The sequence below is a fragment of the Apium graveolens genome, chromosome 7 (genome assembly GCF_009905375.1).
Source record: "Apium graveolens cultivar Ventura chromosome 7, ASM990537v1, whole genome shotgun sequence".
Classification (NCBI taxonomy): domain Eukaryota; kingdom Viridiplantae; phylum Streptophyta; class Magnoliopsida; order Apiales; family Apiaceae; genus Apium; species Apium graveolens.
In genome coordinates this window covers 113,462,281-113,477,496 of record NC_133653.1, presented here as the reverse complement: position 1 = coordinate 113,477,496, position 15,216 = coordinate 113,462,281, and the positions used below count along the sequence as shown (strand labels likewise).

General features: G+C 37.8%; 1 non-coding gene across 1 annotated transcript; it reads right to left on the bottom strand.

Annotated features, from left to right (window-relative positions):
- Window positions 1-14,819: 14,819 nt before the first annotated feature.
- On the bottom strand, window positions 14,820-14,926 carry LOC141675565 (small nucleolar RNA R71). Its single transcript, XR_012556212.1, has one exon. It is a non-coding gene; the product is annotated as a small nucleolar RNA R71 (small nucleolar RNA).
- Window positions 14,927-15,216: the final 290 nt, after the last annotated feature.

Genomic DNA, 15,216 nt, shown 5'->3' with positions numbered 1-15,216 from the left:
GTTCAATAAATATCCAAAACACGTTTGGATCAAAACAGCCAACACATAACACATAGCAGTTAGGGTTTAACAACTTACACATTTAATCACATCATAATACACATAATTTATCATTATTATAATATAATACCAGCGTAATTCCTCGGTCATTACATTCTCCCCCCCTTTAACAAGATTCTGTCCTCAGAATCACATTATGCAAATAACTGAGGATACCTTTCTAACATTTCACTCTCAAGCTCCCAGGTTGATTCTTTAACCATTGGGTTTCTCCATAAAACTCTCACTAATAACACAGACTTATTTCTTAATACCCTCTCTTGCCTATCTAGAATTCTTATTGGTTGTTCTACATACGATAAATCTGCCTGAAATTCTACTGGTTCATATTCTATTACATGCCTTGTATCAGGATTATACTTCTTAAGCATAGATACATGAAATACGTTGTGAATGTGCTGCATATGGGGTGGTAGAGCTAACTCGTACGCAACCTTCCCAATTTTTTTCAAAATCTCAAATGGTCCAACGTATCGTGGCTTCAATTTCCCTTTATTTCCAAATCTGGTCAATCCTTTCCATGGCGATATTTTGAGCAATACGTGTTCTCCTTCCTGATAGTCCATATCCTTCCTTGCTTGGTCTGCATATCTGCTTTGTCTGTTTTGTGCTGCCTCGATTCGTTTTCGAATAAGTTTAATCTTTTCTTTTGTCTTCTGAATTAATTCTGGACCCAAAATCTTGCGTTCTCCAACTTCATCCCAATGCACTGGTGATCTGCATTTCCTTCCATATAATGCTTCATACGGTGGCATTCCAATACTGGCGTGATAGCTGTTATTATAAGAAAATTCCACTAGGGGTAAATGTTCATCCCAACTACCTTCAAAATCGATCGCACAAACTCGTAGCATGTCTTCAATCGTTTGAATTGTCCTTTCACTTTGACCGTCAGTTTGCGGATGATAGGCTGTACTCATATTCAACTTCGTTCCTAGACATTCTTGGAATTGTCTCCAAAATCTTGAATTGAAACGAGGATCTCGATCCGATACAATTGATACTGGTACTCCATGACGCATCACAATTTCTTTAAGATATAAGTGCACTAGCTTGTCCAATGAAAATCTCTCATTAATTGGAAGAAAATGTGCTGATTTCGTCAATCGATCAATAATAACCCAAATTGCATCGTGATTGGCTTTCGTCCTTGGAAGTCCCACTACGAAATCCATCGCTAGATGTTCCCATTTCCATTCTGGAATGTCTAATGGTTGCAATAACCCACTCGGACGTTGATGCTCTGCTTTAACTCACTGGCATGTGTAGCATTTACTCACCCATTCTGCTATCTCCTTCTTCATATTCGGCCACCAAAAGTTTTCCTTCAAATCGCGATACATTTTCGTGCTTCCTGGATGAATGGAATACTTCGAATTGTGCGCATCTCGCATAATTTCTTCTTTTAATTCTGCCACGTTAGGGATCCAGATTCTTGACGCAAAACGTAAAATTCCTTCATTATCTTTCTGAGTTGTAATCTCTTCTCCTGTTAAGTTGTCGTCTTGACTCATCACTTTATCTTGACAATGACGAATCTTTTCTAGCAACCATGGTTGAAAAGTCATAGCGTAAATAGTTCCTGCAGATTCATGAGGAATACGAATCTCAATTTCCAATTTGTCGAATTCTTTAACCAATTCTTCACATGAAGTTAACCGATTCAATCTTTCTTTTCTGCTTAGTGCATCTGCTACAACATTTGCTTTTCCTGGATGATAACTGATTGTAACATCATAATCTTTAATTAATTCCAGCCATCGACGTTGTCGCATGTTTAGTTCCTTTTGCGTGAAGATATACTTCAGACTTTTATGATCCGTGTAGATTTCACATTTTTCACCATACAGATAGTGTCTCCAAAGCTTCAATGCAAATACAATTGCTGCCAATTCCAGATCATGCGTAGGATATTTCTGCTCATGAGGTTTAAGTTGTCTCGACGCATATGCAATGACGTTACCATGTTGTATCAACACACATCCTAAACCGCGATATGAAGCATCACTGTAAATAACAAAATTTCCTTGCTCGTCTGGCAGTACTAATACTGGTGCAGTCACCAACCGATTCTTCAATTCTTGAAAACTTTCTTCACACTTACTATTCCATTCAAACTTTTCACTTTGTCGAGTTAACTTGGTCAGCGGTGTCGCTATCTTCGTAAAATCTTTGACAAATCTTTGATAATATCCTGCCAATCCTAAGAAACTTCGAACCTCTGTCAGCGTCTTTGGTCTTTCCCAATTCAACACAGTTTCAATCTTTGCTGGATCAACTTGAATGCCTTCTCTACTGATGATATGCCCTAGAAACTGCACTTCTTTCAACCAAAATTCACATTTTGAAAATTTTGCATAAAGCTGCTCCTTTCATAATATCTCCAATGTCGTTCTTAAATGCGCTGCATGCTCTTCTTCCGTCTTTGAGTAGATCAAGATGTCATCAATAAATACAATGATAAACTTATCCAAATACTTCTTGAATATTCGATTCATCAAATCCATAAACGCTGCAGGTGCATTCGTCAATCCAAAAGCCATCACAAGAAATTCATAGTGTCCGTACCTCGTTCAAAACGCTGTCTTTGGAATATCTTCGGCCTTGATCTTTAACTGATGATAGCCTGATCGTAAGTCGATTTTTGAAAACCATGCTGCTCCTTTTAGTTGATCAAATAAATCATCGATGTGAGGTAAAGGATATTTATTCTTGATAGTTAACTTGTTCAGCTCACGATAATCAATACACAGTCGCATACTACCATCCTTCTTTTTCACGAACAATACTGGCGCACCCCATGAGGGTACACTTGGCCTTATAATTCCTTTGTCAAGAAGTTCTTGCAACTGTTTTGCTAATTCCCTCATTTCAACAGGTGCCATTCGATATGGAGTTTTCGAAATTGGTTCGGTCCCTGGCGTCAAGTCAATAGTGAACTCGATTTCTCGATCTGGTGGAAGTCCTGGTAATTCGTCTGGAAAAACATCAAGAAATTCACAAACTACAGGAATATCTTCAATCTTCAAATTTCCCTTATCAGCATCCCATACATAGGCTAAATAAGCTTGACATCCTTGACGTAGCAATCTTCTCGTCTGCATTATTGATAGGAATTTCTGCTTTTGCTTCTCACCTTTAAATATTACCGTTTCATTTTCTTCAGTTTGCAATTTCACTCTCTTATTCGCACAGTCAATTTGAGCATTATTACTAGATAGCCAATCCATTCCTAAAATAACATCAAACTCCCCTAACCTAAAAGATATCAAATCAACTGAAAAATGACATCTCCCTATCTCAATATCACAACTCGGGCATACTCGATCTACTGCAACCTGATCATTATTCGCTAATTTTATGACTAACACTTCATCCAACCACTGAACCTCACAATCTATCTTAGAGATAAAAGCTTCAGAAATAAAAGATCTAGTAGCTCCTGAATCAATCAATACCAAAGCATTTACGGAATTTACAGGGAGTGTACCTGCAACCACATTCGGACTCTGTACCGCTTCCTTCATTGACATGTTGAAAGTCCTTGCTCTGGGCTGATTTTGCTGTGGTAGTGGAGGTGGAGGTAATGCTAAAACTCTTGGAATACTAGCAGCCATTGCAGTCTCTGGCGATATGTCCTTTTCTCCCACATTGAAAACAAGTAACTTCTGCTTTTCCCATCGGACATTCTCCAGAATAGTGTCCCCTTTGCTTGGACTTGAAACACGTGACATTTGGCTTGTTGCAAATTCCCGTATGCTTTCTACCACACGTTCTGCAATCAGGTACAGGCGGTCGAATAAGCCTTTGCTGAGTTGGGGCAGGTAGTCGATTACCCATCCTCTGGTTGTTTTGTTCTGGCCTCCTAAAGTTTACTTTTTCTCGAGCTTGAAATCCCGGCCTTTTGTTGAAACGATTCTGAAAATTCCCTGGTCCTTTCTCTTTCTGAGCTGCTTCGCTTTCTCCTTCAATAATCATAGCCTTCTGAACAATAGCCGTATAAGTTGTCAATTCAAACACAGCTACCCTGCTACGAATCCATGGTTTCAGTCCTTGCTGAAATCTCTTGGCCCGCTTCTCGTCCGTATCCACCTGCTCTGGAACAAACCTTGCCAATTCAGTAAACTTGGTCTCATAATCCGCAACCGATAAGTTGTCTTGTTTCAGCTCCAGGAACTTGATCTCCATCTGGTTCTTCATAAAACGAGGAAAATATTTCTCCAAGAAAAGATCAGTGAATCTATTCCAGGTCACCACACCTTCTTCTTCCAAAGCTTTCTTCGATTCCCACCAGTAATTAGCTTCGCCTTTTAAGAAATAGCTAGCGAAATCCGTCTTCTGCTCTTCCTCAACCTTTACCAACGAAAAAGCCTTTTCCATCTCTTTCAGCCAAGCTCTCGCTTTTGTAGGATCCGTGGAACCCATAAATTCTGGTGGCTTTACCGACTGAAATTGCTTGAAAGTAGTCGTAGGTGCTGCTGGTGGTATTTGATGTCCTGGATGAGCGGCTTGCTGTAACATCTGTTGCTGGAACTGCTGTTGTTGCTGCTGCATTTGTTGTTGCATCATCAACATCTGCTGTTGCATGAGATTAAACATCTGATCCATCTGTTTATTATTGTTTTGGCCCTCGGTGTTTCCATTCGATGAGTCGGGTTGTGCTTTTCTTTTAGGTGCCATCTTTCTGGTAAATAAACAATGAGTCTTCTTTAATAACAGTATATTAAACATGTATTAAAACAGTCGATTTGAGAAAATAAAACAGCTTATTAAATAACTGAATAGATAAAATAGTATGATGTGCTTTTTTAATTTTTTTTTTTAAAACATAAGGGTACAACATGATCGTAAATAAAACAACATTTGTAAATATGCAATGGTACTGAAATAAATTTAAATGCTTAAATAACTGGAAATAAAATAAAGAAAACGTGCAAAAGATCATCTCGTATATATATAGGTAGAACACCAGCTACAGGTGTCAGTGCTTGATACAAAAACCTATGATATAACAGTCATACTGCTACTACTACTATCGGTCAAAGTCAGTAACTACACTCATACAAACTAGTCATACAATACTATACTGCCTCTATCTACAAAATATACATAATACAACACTCATCGATCTGCTAATCTCAAAATCCTGGTGGTACGTGGCTCAACTCCTCCTGCAATGCCTCTAGCACTGCCTCGGTAAGTCCCAATGCTCTGCGATATGCTGTCTCCGCGCTAAGATCCTGCTGTCTCAAATCAATAAGCTGCTGCGAGCTAATCCGGTGAATCTGATGTAACCTCTCTCTCAGTATATAATCTGGTCGTAATGCTCTGACATGACCATCTGTCTGCGTCTCATACAATCCAAGGATCTCTCTACACTGGTTCTGCCATCTAATCCTCTCCTCCCTCTCCGCCTGAAAATGCTGAAAAGTCACGATATGATGCTCACGAAGATCAGTGCTGAAACCTCGAGAAGGTAATGGTCCATCTACCACGATCTCATCCATAAACTCCGGCTGAGGAAACTGATAAACTCCCGGAACAGGTGCATAAATGGCTAATGGGGCAGGAAATAAGATAGGCTGCTCCATAGGCGCATACACTGGCGGCTCTGCCTCTGGCTCCATCTGTGGCATCTCTGGAATCTCGACTGGTGGCATCGGAATCTGAGGCTCTAAATCCTCCCACTGCGGAAGATCAACCATATCAGGAATATCAAACATCGGAAACTCTAATGGTGGAATATCTGGTATTTCTGGCTCAAAGTATGGAAAATAATCTGCAAAACCTGGTACCTCTGGGGGAAGTGGTATCTCTGGTGCTGGCTCAGGTGGCAATGGAGGTAAGATCTGCTCTAACACTGGGGCTACTACCGGTGCATCCACTGGATCTGTCTCGGTCCTCTCCGTAGACGATGATAAAAAAGCCATCTAATATACATAAAAATAATAACACAAAAACAATCAAATCACAATCCTACAACTCATAACTTCTAATCACATAGACAAACAATCCTAACACTCTTACTCTCATCCTATCTCATTTTCCTATCTTATCTTAACCCTAACGTTCTTGTTTTCAAAGGTCAAACCTAAGCTCTGATGCCAACTATAACACCCTCCAAATCCGGGGTATAGATTTGGGGCATTATTAACAATAATTACCAACTATACCTGCACAAGCGGAATATAAATATAATAATTACCCCGAACTATCACTACTCAGGATCTTTTAAGGTCTGAGTTTGAAAACAAGAATCACGCACTACACTTTATTACAAACCCAACTAAATAAAACCTGTCTCAAGAACTATCTTTGATACAAAACTTTATTCTATCTACAGTTTCACTACACAACTTTTATTCAAACTACACCAGACTTTTATTCAACCCAACATTACTACTTATCCTGCTACACCTGATCTGGCAATTCAAAGCTCTCTTCGGGAATAGGAAGGAACACTCTTGGTATAAGAGGGTCCCGCTGCTTGACTCGCCTCTTGACTATGCGGGTCCTGATGGGTTTCATTCTCTACCTTAACTGTAAAACAATAGGAGTAACAATAAAAAGGGATGAGCCAAAATTGCTCAACAAGCCTGCAAAAATATATATATGGTATAGAGAAAGAGAAATGAGAGAAACAATAAGCTGCTGGTTGTAACAACCATCTGTATCTGTATCGAATAGTAATTTGCCAATGATGGCGAGTGCCAAATGAACAAGACTGGAAACAAGAACCAACATATGCACTATAATCTGCTGATCAGTCAGAATATAGTGCGGATCTATACCCAACTGCATAGACCCAACCAACATAAGGAGTACTCAGGCAACTATGGCCTATTAATTAATGGTCTGGGAAAAACCCAGCCTTTATAGTAACTATCCAGTCCAAGGCTGAGCATCCGGAACAATCGGTATGCTATTGATATATCCCAACACCAGGATATACCAGAGTATATGTAGGGTAAAGGAATTGAAATATGAGCAGGGAATTCAATAAATTGGGTAAATCAAGAATTGAAATGAAACTGGAACAAGCAATAATAAATGGGTAACAGTGTATATGAATAATGATTATCAAAGAGAATTGATACGATAGAAAAGAAATATAAATCACTATTCTGAACTTAGAATAGGGGAAAAACTTGCCTTGCGCGTACTTAACCTGGTTTAACTCACTGCCTTCTGACCCTAGCTTGCTCTGCCTTGCTAACAACTAACGATTTGGACTCCAGAATCACGATGAAAATCAGCTTTGATTCTATTGCCCTGTTCTTCACCAAACCCAAACCCTAACCCTAATTCCTTTTCTTTTTCTTTTTATTTTTTCCTGATTTTTAATTGTAATTAACTGATTTAATTAATAATAATTCAGGTATTTATATTTATGAAGATAATACCCCTAAGTAAAATTAAGGGTCTAATTACACTCTTATTAAAAATATTTGGCCCCAATTTTTATAATTTTTGGGTATTATTATTGAATTTTTAAATGTCCAATAAATACAAAATAAATACTAAAAATTCCCAAAAATTGTGAAAAATACAAAAATACAAAGAAAAATGATATATGATAATTTCATGATCATATAAAAATAAAAATATAATTTTTGTGGTGTTTTGGTACCCGAAGGGATCCGGAAAAGTCGTTTTTCGCGAAAAAGGTCAATTGGTAAAACGTCTAGGGGTTCAGAATAGCGATATGGTATAGGGCATTTTTGGCAAAATAGGGCCAATGATTTTGTTTGAAATACGGGCTTTTAAAACATAGTTTTGAGCTGTACAGGTTTTGATATAATATATATAACTGACGATAAAACGATCAATAAATATCCAAAACACGTTTGGATCAAAACAGCCAACACATAACATATAGCAGTTAGGGTTTAACAACTTACATATTTAATCACATCATAATACACATAATTTATCATTATTATAATATAATACCAGCGTAATTCCTCGATCGTTACACGTGAGTTGGATAACACAAATGTCATGTCTACCATGCATAAGTTGCCTATTGTTAATCCCTCTCATAAAGAATGTGGTGTTCCTGATTGTATGTCTTGTGCTTTTAATCTGATGTATGCTTATTTTAATGGTAAGCATGTTTCTAATGATAAGACTACTCCTCGTCAGCATGTGAATAATAGAAAGCATGATAGGTCTAAGACTGCTAGTCCTCCTAAAGCTAGAAAGGAGACATTTGTGCCTAAGCCTAAACAGAAATTTGTCAAGGCTGTTCCCAAGGTCAAATGTCCAGTCATTGAGAAAGTTGAGAATATTAAAATTAAGAATGTTGTTTTGCCTGATAAAGGCCAATTTTACAAATATGCCGGACCCAGCCAAGCTTGGGTTCCGAAGAAGGTCTAATCCATTTGTATTGCAGGGCATTAAACAGGTACAACCGGTAGTGTGGATTCTTGACAGCGGATCGTCAAGACATATGACCGGAGATAGAGCCCTGCTATCAAATGTGGTTGAGAAAGCTGGCCCAGTGGTTACCTTTGGAGATAACAGCAAAGGTTTAACGGAGGGATATGGCTGTTTGCTAGCTGGAAATGTTATCATTGAAAATGTGTATATTGTGCAAGGACTTGAACACAATCTGCTTAGCATTAGTCAGTTCTGTGACAATGGCTACAATGTTTTATTCGACAAGCTGAAGTGTCAGATTCTGCACAAGAAAAGTGAAAAACCCTCCTTGATGGGAATCCGGAAAGGAAATCTGTTCGTAGCTGACATGAACTCTGGAAGCAATCCTGAAGTCAATTGTTTCTATGCAAAGGCATCGTCAGATGAGAGTTGGCTATGGCACAAGAGACTTTCTCATCTCAATTTCAAAACAATGAATTCTCTTGTAAAAAGAGAATTGGTAAGAGGTCTGCCTCAGCTGGAATTCTCTCCAGATGGACTATGTGAGGCTTGCCAGAAAGGAAAGTCAAAGAAAGCAAGTCACAGAGGCACTGACACATCTTCCATAACTGGTGTTCTGCAATTATTGCACATGGATTTATTTGGACCAGTTAATGTTCTTTCGATGTCAAAGAAGTGTTACTGTCTTGTGATAGTTGATGACTATTCCAAGTATACGTGGGTTTTATTTCTTCACTCTAAGGATGAAACACCACAAGTTGTGATTGATCATATCAAGATGATTGAGTTAGATTCTAATGTCCCTATTAGAGCAATAAGGTCAGATAATGGAACAGAATTCAAGAATTCACTTCTCAATGGATTCTGTATAGACAAAGGGATTACCAGACAATTTTCAGCTCCTAGAACCCCTCAGCAAAATGGAGTGGTAGAAAGGAAGAATCGTACATTGATTGAAGCTGCAAGAACGATGTTAAGTGAATCAGGTCTTCCAATATACTTTTGGGCTGAAGCTGTCAATACTGCATGTTATACTCAGAATCGAACTCTAATCAACAAAGACTTCATGAAAACTCCTTATGAGATTTTGAATGAACAGAAACCTTCTATCAAATACTTTCATGTATTTGGTGCCAGATGCTTCGTGCTCAAGGATGGAGATGATCATCGTGGTAAATTCGAGGCAAAGGCATATGAGGGTATTTTTGTAGGATATGGAAGAAGATCATACAGAGTGTATATCATTGATCAACACAAAGTAACTAAAAGTGTCAATGTTACATTTGATGACACTAAACTCCCTAGTATCCAAACTGAAGATCCTTCTGAGAAACTGAAGTTTGATGATATGTCAGATTCAGAATCAGAACATTGTCAAGAACCTGAGGTTGTTGCTGGTGAAGAACTTGTTAATCATGATGATACTCAAGGTAATAGTGATGGAAACTTTGGCAACAATGGAGATACCACTGCTACTGACGGAGAATCTTCAAGTCAACATGGAAACAACTCAGGGGGAGATGCTGAAGGATCATCTAGTAGGACACAACATCCCAATGAATTTCAAGGCGAATCATCAAGATTAAATCTTCCAAGACAGACTGTCTGGAATAAAGCTCATCCTTTTGAGTTGATTATTGGTGATCCAGATGTTGGAGTTAGAACTAGACGTGCTACTCAAAATGAGTGTCTGTTCTCAGGATTTCTTTCTGAGATGGAACCTAAGAAGATTGAGGAAGCACTGACTGATCCAGATTGGGTGATTACTATGCAAGATGAGCTCAATCAGTTTGAAAGTCAACAAGTCTGGAAACTGGTACCTAGACCTACACACAAGAAAGCTGTTGGTACTAGGTGGGTATTCAGGAATAAACTAGATGAAGATGGTGTGGTTACAAGAAATAAGGCAAGACTGGTAGCAAAAGGGTATTCTCAAGCTGAAGGCATTGATTATGATGAAACCTATGCTCCAGTGGCTAGACTTGAGGCCATCAGGATATTTCTGGCATTCACAGCATTCTCAAACTTTAAAGTTTATCAAATGGATGTCAAGAGCGCCTTTATGAATGGAAAGCTGGATGAAGAGGTATATGTAGAGCAACCTCCTGGTTTTGAAGATCCAGATCATTTGGATTTTGTCTTCTTTCTTTTCAAGGCTATCTATGGGCTCAAACAGTCTCCAAGAAAATGGTATGACACTCTCTCTGAATTTCTTATTGAAAATAGCTTTATTAGAGGTGTCATAGACAAAACTCTCTTTTCTAAAAAACATAAGAATGATACTATATTAGTCCAAGTCTATGTGGATGATATAATATTTGGGTCTACTAATGATAATCTCTGTAAGAGATTTGCTAAGTTAATGCACAGCAAATTTGAAATGAGCATGATGGGAGAGCTGAAGTTCTTTCTTGGATTACAAGTAAATCAAAGGTTAGATGGAACATTTATTTGTCAATCCAAGTATCTCAAGGAACTCCTCAAAAAGTACAATCTAGAGGATTCTGCATCAGCAAGGCCTCCATCAACTACAACTGTCAAGCTTGGACCATGTGAAAACTCCATTAAGGTAGATGTCACAAGCTACAGAGGTATGATTGGCTCGTTACTCTATCTTACTGCAAGTAGACCATATATTATGTATGCTACATGCTTATGTGCAAGGTTCCAATCGGATCCTAGAGATATTCTTCTCGTTGCTGTTAAACGAATCTTAAGATATCTTAAGGGAACACCAAATCTAGGTATTTGGTACCCTAAAGAATCTGGTTTTAATCTTGTTGGATATACAGATTCAGATTATGCAGGAAGTGTTGTTGATAGGAAAATCACCTCAGGGAGTTGTCAATTCCTAGGTAGTAGGCTAGTCTCGTGGTACAACAAGAAACAACAAACAGTTTCCAACTCAACGGCCGAGGCTGAATATATTGCTGCTGGAAGCTGCTGTGCTCAGATCTTATAGATTAGGAACCAGCTACGAGACTATGGCTCTGTATTGAACAAAATTCCTATTTTATATGACAATACAAGTGCAATAGCCATCACCAACAACCCTGTGCAGCACTCGAGGACAAAGCACATTGACATCAGGTATCATTTTATTAGAGAGCACGTCATGAATGGTACTGTTGAACTATTTTTTGTTCCAACAGAGGAACAAATAGCAGATATTTTCACTAAAACTCTTGATGAATCCATATTTACCAAATTAGTTGGTAAATTGGGTATGTTGAATAGCTTTAGTGATTAAACTTGTGAATATCTGAAATCTGTTCTTGAGTGAATTTATAAATGAATTTTTCATAAATGAAAAATTCATTTGCAAATTTATTTTATCATTTTCCAAAATTTTTTGCTTATTTCTATGAATTTTTATTATCTTATCTGTTTTATTTACTCTACTTGTTAACTTCAAATATCTCAGAATATTTTATTTTCTCTAAAAATATTTTTCTATGAATTTTATTTGCTAAAATTCAACAGAAATCTATTTTTGGAATAAAAATAATTAATTCTGAAATATTGTCTTTGTTTTTATAAATATTTTCTGTAAGTATATAATTGTCTTTCTACTGGAATGACAATCGGCAAGATAATTAAAATTGTCTTGCTGAAAATCATTTCAGTACATATATATATAAATATGTTAATACTAATTCTGTTTATAATTGTTTTATTTCCAGAATGACAATCGGCAAGACAATTGAAATTGTCTTGCTGAAAGTCATTTCAGTATATAATTGTGTTATTTTGGTTATCAGTATAGTTTTATACTGGCGAGACAATCGGTATGACTATCAATTATCTTGCCAATTATAAAACTTATATATATATATATATATATTTCTTTTATTTTATACTGGTATGACAATCGGTATGACTATCAGATTGTCATACCAGTTATATATATTTAGTGTTTATTAATTTTATTTCAATTATTTTTTTCTGTCTTTAAGCTGGTAGGACAATCGGTATGACAATCGGTATGACAATCCGATTGTCATACCAGTTATACTACTTAATCGTTTTTATGTGTGTTTTAATTTTCATCAGTTCAGTTCTATAGTTTTTTTTAAAATTTTCAACAGTCTTTCAGTTTTTTTTCTCTCTTCTCTCTCTCATATTCGAATCAAACTCAACTGCTTCCTTGTCTTCCTTGCTCGAGTTTTTACTCAGCATACAAAAATCATCACTCCTGTGATATATACATGATAAGTGGCATTTTATACCACTTAGAACGTCTTAAAATGGCTTAAATTGGTGTCTTGAAATCAAGTATTTTGTGTATTTGATGCGTTTTTCTAGTGTTTATGCATTTCAGGGTATTAGTTGCATTTCGGAGGAGGAATCATCAAGAATAAGCCTTGGCATGTGTTCACCATTGCGAGAGGAAAAGAACGGGCAGATTACGGCGAAGAAACGGAGCAAACCTGGAAATTTTCCAGTAGGGTCCTGCGCGCCCGCGCAGCAATGCTGAGCGGCCGCGCAGCAATGCTGAGCGGCCGCGCAGCAATGCTGAGCGGCCGCGCAGCAGCCTTGCGCGCCCGCGCAGAAATGCTGAGCGGCCGCGCAGGGTCGGGGAAAATAATATATTGTTTTAGACTTCTACTTCTGTTTGGCTTCCAACTTCTATGTAATCTGAGTTTTATGGGACTATTATATAAGTAGATTTGAGACGTTTTTCACAGAGTATTAAGAGGGGATTATGTTTTAGATTGTGTTTTGCAAGAAGCGAAGGAGATAAGGAAGAAGACCGATTTAGCACACAGCAACGAAGAGGAAGCATATATTCTTGTGATTCTTGTTTCGTTGTAACGTTGGATGCTAGTTTTCTTGCTTTGACTTATTTACTCTTGTGACGTACTCTGTTTTAATATAATTAGTTTAGTTATTATTTTATTGTGTTCGTTTATCATGATTTCATATGAACCCATGATGGCGATAAGTTCTATTATGGGCTAATCGTGATCATGGGGTTGCAACGGATTTATTATGGAATTCTTTAGTTAATTGTTTAATACTTTAGTGTGTGATGATTGTATGATATCTAGTATTGGTTGTGCGTATTCGTCTTATGTGCGTCGCGAACATATAAGATAGGGTGTTAATCTCTTGTGAAGCGACGGTGGATCTTGAGATTTAGAACTTGCCATGCTAGCATAGGTTCATGTACGTTGTGCATGATTAGTGGGTAACTCTAACAGTTTTATTTGCCCTATGTAATCAAAAGGAATAACTTGTGCTTAAATCGTTGTGTTGTCAATTTCTGTAGACATATAGGAACTCGACATAATTGATGACTATTCAACTTCTATCTTAATTGTGGATGTTTGGTAGAATGGTATTAGTACAATGAAAGTTGGCTTTTATCAGTTTTGTGTTATTCGATTAATATCATTACTGTCACATGCTAAAGGTAATAACTATGGCTATAGAAGGAACTAATAATGAAGTTGTGATCTCATGAGTGTTTTATTATTGATAAATTGAAGTGTTAGTTAAGTGGTTAATTAAGTAGTTAATTATAGTTAATATTTAATTAACAATTTTAAGTGTTATCTTAATATTGAGAAGTAATCATACATTGGTGAGTGAGTTAAATTAGACAATAAATTAGTCTGAGTCTCTGAGGGAACGAACTAGAAAGTATTCTATATTACTTGCGAACGCGTATACTTGCGTGAATATTAGTGCGTGATTTCGCCCTAACAAGTTTTTGGCGCCGCTGCCGGGGACTCAGCGTATTTGTTTAGTTTATGTACTTACCATCATTGGTCATTAGGACTCAGTGATTAGGACGTAGTAGTTAATTACTCTTTTCGGTTGTGTTTTAGGTACTTTAGCAAACGTTTATGCAAACTCGTTCTCGTGCTCGCAAGAGGACCTTAGATACAGCTGAGGAGAAAGACGAAGTTCTCGATACCCCAGAGAAGTTAGATTTTGAGGATTCGGATTCAGGAACTGAGCAGAAAGAACCAGTAAACATGGGAGATCATATTGTTCAAGCTGATCCAGCTCTTATGGATTTTTCTCGGCCTAAAATTGATGACATTCAGTCAAGCATCCTTCATCTGGCTATTCAAGCTAACACCTTTGAAATCAAGCCGGGCACTATTCAGATGGTGCAGAATTCTGTTTCTTTTGGAGGAGCGGCAACTGAAGACCCCAACATGCACATAAGGAATTTTGTCGAGATCTGCAGCACTTTTAAGTATAATGGCGTGACTGATGAGGCTATCAAGTTGAGGCTTTTCCCATTCTCACTGAGGGATAAGGCTAAAGACTGGTTACATTCTGAACCAGCTGGGTCAATCACTACGTGGCAAGATCTTGCGCAAAAGTTTCTGGTGAAGTTTTATCCAATGGCAAAGACTGCTGCTATGAGGAGTGCTCTTACTCAGTTTGCGCAGCAACCTACAGAATCTATGTGCGAGGCTTGGGAACGCTACAAGGAAATGTTGAGAAAATGTCCACATCATGGAATGCTGGATTGGATGGTAATCACTGGTTTTTATAATGGTTTGGGGGCTCAATCTCGGCCCATGCTCGATGCAGCAGCTGGAGGCGCGTTATGGGCTAAAAGCTATACTGAGGCGTACAATCTTATTGAGACGATGGCTGCAAATGAGCATCAAAACCCCAATCAGAGGATGACATCAGGCAAGGTAGCAGGTATTCTGGAAGTTGATGCAGCCACCGCTATTGCAGCCCAGCTCCAAGCGCTATCAATGAAGGTTGATTCTTTGGCTACGTATGGAGTTAATCAAATAGCTA